Source organism: Triticum dicoccoides, chromosome 2A (genome assembly GCF_002162155.2).
Source record: "Triticum dicoccoides isolate Atlit2015 ecotype Zavitan chromosome 2A, WEW_v2.0, whole genome shotgun sequence".
Lineage (NCBI taxonomy): Eukaryota > Viridiplantae > Streptophyta > Magnoliopsida > Poales > Poaceae > Triticum > Triticum dicoccoides.
Genome location: NC_041382.1, coordinates 121067753 through 121078908, shown reverse-complemented (window position 1 = coordinate 121078908; position 11156 = coordinate 121067753). Strand labels below are relative to the sequence as shown.

The following is an 11156-nucleotide window of genomic DNA, read 5'->3' as shown; positions in this document are numbered from 1 at the left end:
TAACCCGACACAGGTAGTAAAGGTAAATTCTCTCTATAGATTTTATGAAGGTGACATTCCTCGTAATAAGTCTGCTAGCCAATGCTTGGATGAGTTCGATAATTTTATTGTTAAACAAGAAAACTTCAATGCTTATGTTGGTAGACAATTGAAATGTAATGCTTATATATGATCACACAAAATATTCAAATTGTGCACAACCTCGATGACAAGCCAAGCAATTGTTTCATACTTTTGATGTTCTCAAAGTTTTTCAACTTTCACACAATACATGAGCGTGAGCCATGGACATAGCACTATAGGTGGAATAGAAGGTGGTTGTGGAGAAGACAAAAAGAAGGAGATGGTCTCACATCAACTAGGCATATCAACGGGCTATGGAGATGCCCATCAATATATATCAATGTTAGTGAGTAGGTATTGCCATGCAACAGATGCACTAGAGCTATAAGTTTATGAAAGCTCAAAAAGAAACTAAGTGGGTGTGCATCCAACTCGCTTGCTAATGAAGACCTAGGGCAATTTTGAGGAAGCCCATAATTGGAATATACAAGCCAAGTTCTATAATGAAAAATTCCCACTAGTATATAAAAGTGATAACATAGGAGACTCTCTATCATGAAGATCATTGTGCTACTTCGAAGCATAAGTGTGGAAAAAGGATGGTAACATTGCCCCTTCTCTCTTTTCTCTCATTTTTTATTTGGGCCTTCTCTCATGTTTTTGGCCTCTTTTTTTGTCCGGAGTCTCATCCCAACTTGTGGGGAAATCATAGTCTCTATCATCCTTTCCTCACATGGGACAATGCTCTAATAATGAAGATCATCACGCTTCTATTTACTTACAACTCAAGAATTACAGCTCGATACTTAGAACAAAATATGACTCTATATGAATGCCTCCGGCAGTTTACTGGGATGTGCAATGAATCATGACTGACATGTATAAAAAATGATGAAAGGTGCCTTTGCCACAAATACGATGTTAACTACATGATCATGCAAAGCAATATGACAATGATGGAACATGTCATAATAAACAGAACAATGGAAAGTTGCATGGCAATATTATCTCAGAATGGTTATGGAAATGCCATAATAGGTAGGCATGGTGGCTGTTTTGAGGAAGGTATATGGTGGGTTTATGGTACCGGCAAAAGTTGTGTGGCACAAGAGAGGCTAGTGATGGTGGAAGGGTGAGAGTGTGTATAATCCATGGACTCAACACTAGTCATAAAGAACTCACATACTTATTGCAAAAATCTATTAGTCATTGAAACAAAGCACTACGCGCATACTCCTAGGGGGATATATTAGTAGGAAAATACCGTCGCTCGTCCCCGACCACCACTCATAAAGAAGACAATCAATAAATAAATCATGCTCCGACTTCATCACATAACGGTTCACCATACATGCATTCTACGGGAATCACAAACCTTCACTACAAAAAAATACACTTCCGTGATGTGTTTGTCATAGTAGGTCATGTATTCTGTCATGCATGTACATCCATGATGATTCTATGACAGAATCAAGATAGTCTTACCTGTGCTGTCGTAGAAGTGTTCCATGACATTACCAAAATTATCATCACGAAAGTGTCCACTTCCATGATGATAAATGGCGCATCATGGAAGTGTTTTCGTCAAGGGTGACCGACACGTGGCATCCACCGTAACGGGTCGCCATTAAGCTATCAGGTCCGGTTTTGGATCCGATAATCCATTAACAGCCCGGACCAATGATGATTTTTTCACGTGTAAAATTCTCATTGGCCGAAGGAAACACGTGTTGCCTCACTGTTGGGACAGATGTCATCCATTCATTGGACATGAGGCGCCTATGATACGTCGACACGTGGCACGGCCCAACAAAGGCTCATTCTGGTGAAAAGGCCTGCCCGTTTGACTTGGTCAAAAGGTAACGGGCCAGCCCACGGAAAGCCTGTTAATGACCTGTTCGTATATAGCCCATTTACGGCCTGCTAACTCACGACCTGTTAAGGTCTATCGGAATTAAGCCCAATAGCTTCATTTGGGTTGTCCAATATGATTCCAGCCCATTGTAACTTCTAGCCCATGTATGGCCCATGATGTCTTTCGGCCCATACAAGGCCATTTGTAACTCTCGGCCCATTAACGGCCCATGGTGAATCTGGCCCGCAATAAATAGTGTACCTCTTTATACCCATTAACGGCCCATTATTCCATTGGCCGTTTCCAACCCGTGTTATCTTTCGGCCTTCTCAGGGCCCATTTATTCTTGGGCTCATTTCTAGCATTCGCTTACTTACGACCCGTTACTAGCCTGTTCTGGTTGTGGGCCAAATCCAGCGTGTAGTTACAATCGGCCCATTTGCGGCCCGGTAATCCGTTGGGCCGTTTTCATAGCGTCATCAAATACGACCGATTAACGACGGACCGTTATGGTCGGCCCATGAATGGACGATTCCAAATCTATCCCTTTTACGGCCCATAATGTGGTCTGTTATTGGCCCATGTTTGGCCGATCGATCATACAACCCATAGAAGGCCAATTGATGCTACGGCCCGTAGAAGGCCCATTGTTTCTATGGCCCTTAGAAGGCCCATTGTTTCTACGGCCCGTAGGAGGCCCATGGTAACTACAATAAATATGTAGCCCATGGTTATTATGGCCTAGTTTTAAAAAATAGGTTATTGCGGCCACTAGCAAACCTCGGAAAAAGAACTGCACTGACTACAAGCAAACAAAATAACAAGACAACAAGGAAATAAATAAGCAGGCAACTTACGCTAGGCTATCACGACTATTACACATATTACATCCACTGGTCATCAAAGTTCGCCTCCAGTGCAAATATAGGGAACAAAGCAGCATATCATATACACTGGTTGTCAAAGTTGGCGACCAGTGCAAATAAACGCCGCAGCAAAACAAGTCCAGAACTGAAACCACTTCAGAAGAGCTCAAGAAACAATATCATGGGTACCCATAATGCTGGCAAGATGCTTAGCAAGCTTATTAGCTTTCTATTGTTTGGCGCTTAAATCCTCCAGCGCTTCATGTTGCACCAGAAAGTATGCATCTGAATTCTGCAGGGACTTCCTCAGTCCTTCAGCCTCCTGTCGCAGCACATCTGATCGATGTCTTTCAACTTGAAGTTGAGACTCAAGAAGACGAACTAATTCAAGCAGCGAGTTCGAAGAGCTTATGCCAGTAGTACTGGCCAGTAACTCGAACACTACATCAAGACATGACTTTTGAGTTCTCTCACTATCGTCAAGATAGTTTTTATCAGCTTTCTTGGAGACCAACAGGGATGTCTCACTATCTTGAACCTTATATGCATTACTTCCTTTACCATTATATAACGGGGTACTATTCTCCAATATTTTGTCTGCATTCTAAAAGAGAGACAAGCAGACACATCACAGGTTTACCATGTTGTATATGAAACTCATTTTGGTAAATCAGTTCACTAGTAAAGTGGAAAGGATAACAACATGAAACAAACATATATCTATGTACCGTGGTCACTTTATGGTCTATATCATTCTAGTTTTTGTTGCCAAATCAAGATAGGGACACAGTTCAAATAATATTTGTTCAAGACAAAGTAGAATAGACAAAATATAAGTGTGGGAAACTATAGAGCAATAACAACACTTGTAATGTGCATGACATGAGAACATAACAGTTTATTCAATTGAAACTGAAATCAACATAGAGCAAGTTACAACAGCAGACCAGCTGAAGAAACAGGTTCAAAACATACCAGTTGCACCATTGGAGTTTCAGTTCCATCCTTCAAATTTGAAAATAGTTGGTATGAGTAAATACAGTGATGCAAGAGCAAAGGAGTATGAATCATAGCTCCATAACCTGACCTGAGAACAATTCTTCTTCTGCTTTAGGCGTTGAGCCGGGATTCAGAGTGGTGGTCCTCGTGCTTTTGGCAATGAAGTTCCCTTACTAACTGCTCGTGTTTGGGTGCTCTGTGGTGGAGACGGTGATGTGTCAACTAGAACTAGGTTACTATCTGTTGGGGTTGGGGTTAGAAGGGGTGTAGCTGGTTCTCTGTCCAACTGGGTAGGTGTACAATCTGCGGGAGTCTGGGTTATTTGTGGTGGGGCTAGTTCTTGGGCAAGTACAACCGTGGTTCTATCTGCATAAACTGGTAGCACTATCTTTTCTGAAGATTGTGTCGTTACTCCCTTAGATACTGCCATCACCCCCTCCAATTCAAATGGCTGATAAATAGGAAAATTAATTGAATGTACAAATATTGTATGATAGACAGGTGCAATGGATAGTGGGGAATAAAAAAGGGCATGAAATAGTTCACAGTTATGTTGTCTAACCAAACAAGATAGCATGACATAATTTCACATATATGATGGCTAACTAAACAGGATAGCATGACACAATTTCACATATATGATGGCTAACTAAAAAAGATGGAAAGACATAGTTCAAAATATGATGACTATGTAAATAGGATGACATGATATAACTATATAATGTGTTTATTAAATAGGTTGGCATGCCATAATTCACATACATGCCACCTATGGAAACATGATAGCATGATATAATCCACGGATAGAAAGACATAATTCAAAATATGATGACTGTAAACACTAAACAGGATGAGATGATATAACTATATGATTCTTTATTAAATGGGTTGCCATGCCATAATTCAGATAGATGTGGTGTATGTAAACATGATGGCATGATATAATTCAAATATATGATTTATATAGTATGCAAGTAAGCAGATGGCAATCCATATATGATGTAAAAACTAAGCAATGCATGACAACATGCATGACACGAGTAATATAACCCTGCCAAGTTTCAGCATAGACATCAGGGGGGAAATAGGACTGGTCATCAGTCTCTGAATCCTCCTCTGAGGAGCTCCCTATAACCAGCAAGATGTATGCTTCAATAGGTAGCATTGTCTGCTCTGAATACCTTGTTTTCACTCCAGATACTTCCATCCCCGCTTCAAATGACTGATGCACAAGAAGAGTAGTTAATATACAAATGTTGTCGACAAGTGGAACACATAATACAAAAAAATGATAGCAAGATATAATTCACATACATGATGATTGGCTAAACAGCATGTCATTGCATAATTCACATATATAATGCCTTGCAACAAGATAGCATTGCATAGTTCACATATATAATGTCTTGCAACAAGATGGAAATGCATAATTCACATATATGGTAATTAGACACTAAACAGGTGGTATTCACACAAAGCATGTATAAACTAATCAAATGACATACCAATGCAAGACACCATATGCATGATATGAGCAACATAACCCTGCCAAGTTAGAGCATACACCTCGGGGAGGGGGGGGAATAGGACTGGTCATCTGTCTCCGAATCCTCCTCTAAGGAGCTATCCATAACCAGCAAGATATGCGCTTCGTCAGATAGCATAGTCTGCTCTGAAGACCTTGTTTTCACTCCAAAATTTTCCATCACCGTGTCAAATGGCTGATGCACACGAAGAGTAGTTGAATGTACTAACATTGTTGACAAATATAATATGTAATGAAAAAAAGGATGGCCTGATATAATTCACATATAAGATGACTGGCTAAGCAGGATGGCATTGCAAAATTCACATATATGATGCCTGGCTAAACAAGATGGCGTTGTATAATTCACATATACGATGAAGAAACTAAACAGATGGCATTCACACAAAGCATGTCTAAACTAAGCAGATGACATATTTGATTTATAAACTAAGCAATGCAAGGCACCATATGCATGATATAACCAACATCAGCATGCCGAGTTAGAGCGAAGACCTCATGGGTTAATAGGAGTGGTCTTCTCCTTCTGAATCCCCCTCAGAACAGTTATCTTCCTCTCGATTACAATCCGAAACGGGTGGAGGGGGGCTGCCTTTGCGCCTACCATGGAGCGACGTCTGCATGAAATTTTATTGCCACGCAAGGCTCGTCTCTTTTTCTCTACATGTTCAGTTCCATTGTGTACAATAATTGGCATGCATAGGAATAAAACATAGTGAGATTATGTAAGGAGTGCATGCAGAAATCCAGAGTGATGGTAGCAACCTGTGGATAGACCCTAAACCAATGATAGCAGACAGATAATAGATTCAGGTAAAAAATACAGATAATGGCTTCTTTACTGTTTGTTTCCCACCCAACATGAAACTCATAGTAGACACCAAAGATTAACCAGAGAGTAGATAGATACTATTGATTGTGGACCCGATACGTACCCCACAACCATTTAAAAACTCAAGTTTGACCATTAGTTTGGATCTGACTCATAGTCTAATCGGTGAAGAGGTCAATAAAGTAGCATGTAATATTAAGGGATGCATAACGTAAGCATACATGAAAGAGTGCGACCTCTCTTGCGGATCTGTGTAGTCCTCGAGGTTATCTGCTCGGTTGATGATGGTAATGTAGTTGCCGTGGCTGACGGTGGCGGGGAAGAAGATCTGAGGCAATGAAAGACACTCTGGAGGCCGGATCCCTGCTGTGCTGGACCCTTCTGTCGTTGGAGCAGCTGAGCTGTGGTGGACAACGGTGCGGGACAAACCACACAAGGTTTTCTTTGACAACTATCTGTAAGAGAAGTAATTCTATAAGGGCTCGTTTGAATTGGAGGATTCTAACAACGCAGGGATAGGAAATACACAGTAATAGGATAGGAATGCACGTGCAAAACAGAAAATTTAAAAACACAAGATTTCTGCCAATCTGGGTGTTTGGTTCACAAGAATTGGAAGATCACAGGATGCAAAGAAGCATGGTGAGATTAAGTCAAACCACAAGAAAATGTACGGTTATAATGTTATTATGCTACTATCTCTTAGTCATGTGCTTCATGAATAGGAATTTGAAAAGGAGGACAAGTGGATATTAAAATTCCTACAGTTTTTCTTTCAAGGAGACACTAAAGGAACAAATCCTACAGTTTTCCTTTGCTCCATTCATTTGAACCAAATGCATGAATAGTAGTAGCATAGGAAACTTTTGAATTCCTATGTTTTTCCTTCAGTTTTCCTTTCAAGAACTGGCTATTCTAGTAGGCAGGCATGAGCAGGGAAAAGCCTACACTCAAAAAATGTTTTTGTGCTACTTCTACTACTTTGGACCCAGGCCACTGCCTACTAGCTCAAGTCCCAGGCTCATCTACAAATGCACAGCTCAAACGCACAGACATAAATAATGATGGCATTCAAGAGATTGGAGGAGATGGATGGGCCCGTTTCCTCGCCCGCATGCGTCTTACTGGAGGTGAGTTGATCAGCTTCTCCTTCACTGAAGAAAGACCCAAGCTGGCTGTCATTTATATCAACCTGGTGGAAGATGATGAAGATGACGAAGATGATGAAGATAATGAGGACCCGCTCGATGAAGATGATCAGAACCCACTTCATGAAGCCATCGTAGCTCAAACAATGAGGCTGGGCGAGGAGGAGGTGTGCAACCTATGGGACATAATTCCGCCACATGATGACTTTGTAGTGGTGCCATTCGTGACCCGTCTGACAAGTACCATGGTCGATCGACATGAAATGGTATGTTATACTGACTGTAGTAATTTGATCACATGCTTATTAGTATAGAATCCAAGAAACTATTAATAGTGTAGATAATCCATATATACGTATTAGTTGAATTAATGCTTAACTAGTACAAATGTGTAGTACTGTGTCTTTTCATAGTGTAGAAATCTATACTTAATAGAAATACATTTGTAAGAGTATGTGCGAGGCTATTTATTAATTGATATGTTTTGCTTATTCAGAAATTGCCAAAGAACCTATCTGTGAGTTATGGTATCGAGCCTGATGAAGAAGGCTCAGCTGGACTACGCCTTACCACAAGGGGCTCCGTCACCACCTGTACTTACCGCATGGACACAGACGGTCGCACACACTTAAACTCGGTTGGGTGGAAGAGATTCCTCGTTGGTCGTGTTGGACATGCCATCCTAATTACTATCAGGAACAACCATCACCCAAGCTTGAGGATGATGATCGTCGTCGATATCATCTAGAACTACATATATGTGTGTGGCTATATCATCTAGAGGTACATATGATGATCGTTGTCGATATCATGTAGAACTACATATGATGATCATCGTCGATATCATTTAGAACTACATATGATGATCGTCGCCGATATCACCTTGTACTGCTTGAGGATGCATGTTGACTATATATGAAATAGTTATCTAGTACTCCCTCCGTTCCAAATTACTAGTCGTGGTTTTAGTTCAAATTTGAACTAAAACCACGACGAGTAATTTGGAACGGAGGTAGTACTACCTAATACCTATAATGCTTTATGAAACTGATATCTAGTAGTACCTAGTATCTGGAAATTGTAGTTTATTGAAACTGAAACTGGGTAGGAAGCTGGGGGAAATGATGAAACACATAGCAGTAGCGCGGGGCTAGGAAAGCGCTACAGCTAACTAATAGTAACGTGTTCTGAAAAAGCGTTGCTGATATAGTCAATAGTAATAGCGCGGGTACAGACCGCGCTACTACTAAAAATTAGTTGTAGAGCCTTATTATTAGCGCGGCCGCCCGCGCTGCTGATAGCCTCAAAACCCGCACTACTACTAGGGTTTCCCTAGTAGTGGGAGTCCATCACGTATAGCTAAGTTGGCTGGTACCTCACTATATGACTCCTATTACGTACTCTTGGGAGTATGTACTTCCATCCTTAGTTGATAAGGTCCTGTGGGTATATCCTATAACAAGAATTGACCAGCGTGCAAATCAGTAAAAAGGAAACTAATTAATTCGTTTGCATGCATTAACAACTCCCTAGAATTTAGGAATGTTCATGCGTCATCCCAGGTTTAACTACTGGCTTTTTTGTGCGTGTAGTATATGCTACTTTGGAGTATATACCACTATGGTGATATTTGGACTATGTACTATTTGTGACCAAGTACGTAATATATATCTTTTTTGTGCGTGTAGTATATAAATGGCTTGTATATGGATATAGTAGTTGTTTTGGATATCATACAAGGAGTATATACTTATAAAATAACAGAGTATATACTATATTTTACATTTTTGTGAGGGAGTATATGTAGTTTTCCTCTATGGGAGAATATATTACCTTTGCTGACTGGGTACATACTGCCCAGAATTAAAAAGGAGTATATACTACCCTAAGATATACTATATTTGGATTACCAATAATACAACTGAAATGAGTAAGATGTACCACTTCAGAAAGAAAAGTATATACCACAGCATAAGTGGTACATTGAAGTGAAAGGTATATACTTCTCTATCCGTCCATCAAAAATAAACGTGAATATAAAGGAAAATTATTTAGAGAAAAGTGTCAACACACATGTATGACATATCCTTTATTAGAAGATAGTAGTACATTCAATTTGACTATACAACAGGGGAAAAAGTACTACTACAAAACTCTGAGTAAAAAATATGTAACAATTTTCCTCTTAGAAGTGTTTTTCTCTTTGATCCTCCATATGATCCATACTTTAGCTGCTGCTTCCATTGACCATATTGTGGTAGCGTCTGGATCAATCCATGTGAACAACAAAGAGAACTTTTTCAGAGTTGAAGAACACTTCTAGTGTAGCATGATCTGAAGCGAAACAGAGAAAATATTATTATACTATAAGCATGCAGTACACCAGATAAATACGTATGTAGCCTAAATACGATCAGTTCCAATGGTCAATGGTATACTGTTTCTACCCATTATGGTTTACCAGAATTTGGAATTAAATTCATCCTAACCGTGGATAGAAGAAAAATCCCCAACCTGAATGTGGACTATTTGCCTGCGGGCATATGGGCATAGAAGGCATCCTCATGTAGTGATGTTCGATTGACCCAATAAAAAGTAGAAGAGACAGAGTTGCCTACCTGTACGAGGTCGTGCCACATACTAGATCTGCGGTGGTTCTTGGCTTGACCTGAAAGCAGGAATAAGAAGATCAGCCAGAGTAAGCGAAATTGTACGAGAATTGTTGCCGTGAGAATTTATGTATGCATATGGTAGTGAGACAAATCGATCAGCTAATTAGCATATGATTGGTGGGCTTCAAAGCCAGCTGCTTACGGTTGGAGAACCTGGAGTAGGCTCAGCATCAACCTGAAAGAACTAGGCTCTGCTGTTCTCATGCATGTCGCGCGTCACTGGTGCCATCGCGGGCGATTGGTCACACGATGCCGGCCGGCCACCTAAACACACGGGGAAGCGGAGAAGTGAGTGCACCATCGATCTTATTTCGCTCATGGCCGCCATGCCAAAAACAAATCTGGTCAGTCACGTGGCCGTCATTGGCCGGTGAGAAGATGGTCGTGCCGAGAGCACTTCTTTGGGAGGCCGACGTTGCCCTCAATCTGTGCGAGCCGCCGTCGTCGCCGTAGCTGGATGCCAACGAAACAGGAGGAGAGATGGATAAGCGGCAACTATAAACAGACCCAAGAAAATCGGAACAACAACCACGGTTTCCGTTGAGTTTTTGCAGGCATTGTTTTTTGGATCTAAAATTCAAGCGAGTGGTAATTAGATAGCACAGAGAGAACGAACGAACAAGTGACACAAGCATAGGAGTATGCACTCCTAGGAGTATCAACCGATTTTCATATATATATATATATATATATATATATATATATATATATATACATATATATATATAGGGTAGGTCTATTATGATAACACCCATGCTTATTCTGCTAACACCTCCATCCATCCTGTAGCTACAGACTAACCATGCTAAACACCCGACCGAACTGTGTGGGTCAGAAAAGAAGTCCTCCACCTCCCACCTTATCCTGCGGTCGAGCACCACCTCCCACTCCCGCACGACCTCCACCTCCCTTCCCGCGCCATCGGGCAAACCCTCACCCCCCTGCGCTGCCGGCCCGCCCCCCTCCCGTGCCGCAGCGCCGCCTCCCTCCTTCGCTGTGTCGCCTCCCTCCCCGCGCCTCCTCTTCCTCCCGGCCGGGGTCACCACGCCTCCACTTCCTCCTAGCCGACGCCGCCGCGCCTCCTCTTCCTCCCCGAATCGCCGCCACCCCTGGATCCACTTCCTTCTTCCCCGCCCACCGGCCGCCCCACCCTCCCCACCTTCTTCGGCGCCTGC

General features: G+C 41.5%; 1 long non-coding RNA gene across 1 annotated transcript; it reads right to left on the bottom strand.

The window, feature by feature from the left end:
• Positions 1-9508: 9508 nt before the first annotated feature.
• On the bottom strand, positions 9509-10442 carry LOC119359144. The gene is made up of 3 exons (XR_005172390.1): positions 10124-10442; positions 9928-9977; positions 9509-9643 (listed from the first exon to the last, which is right to left on the bottom strand). It is a non-coding gene; the product is annotated as an uncharacterized LOC119359144 (long non-coding RNA).
• Positions 10443-11156: the final 714 nt, after the last annotated feature.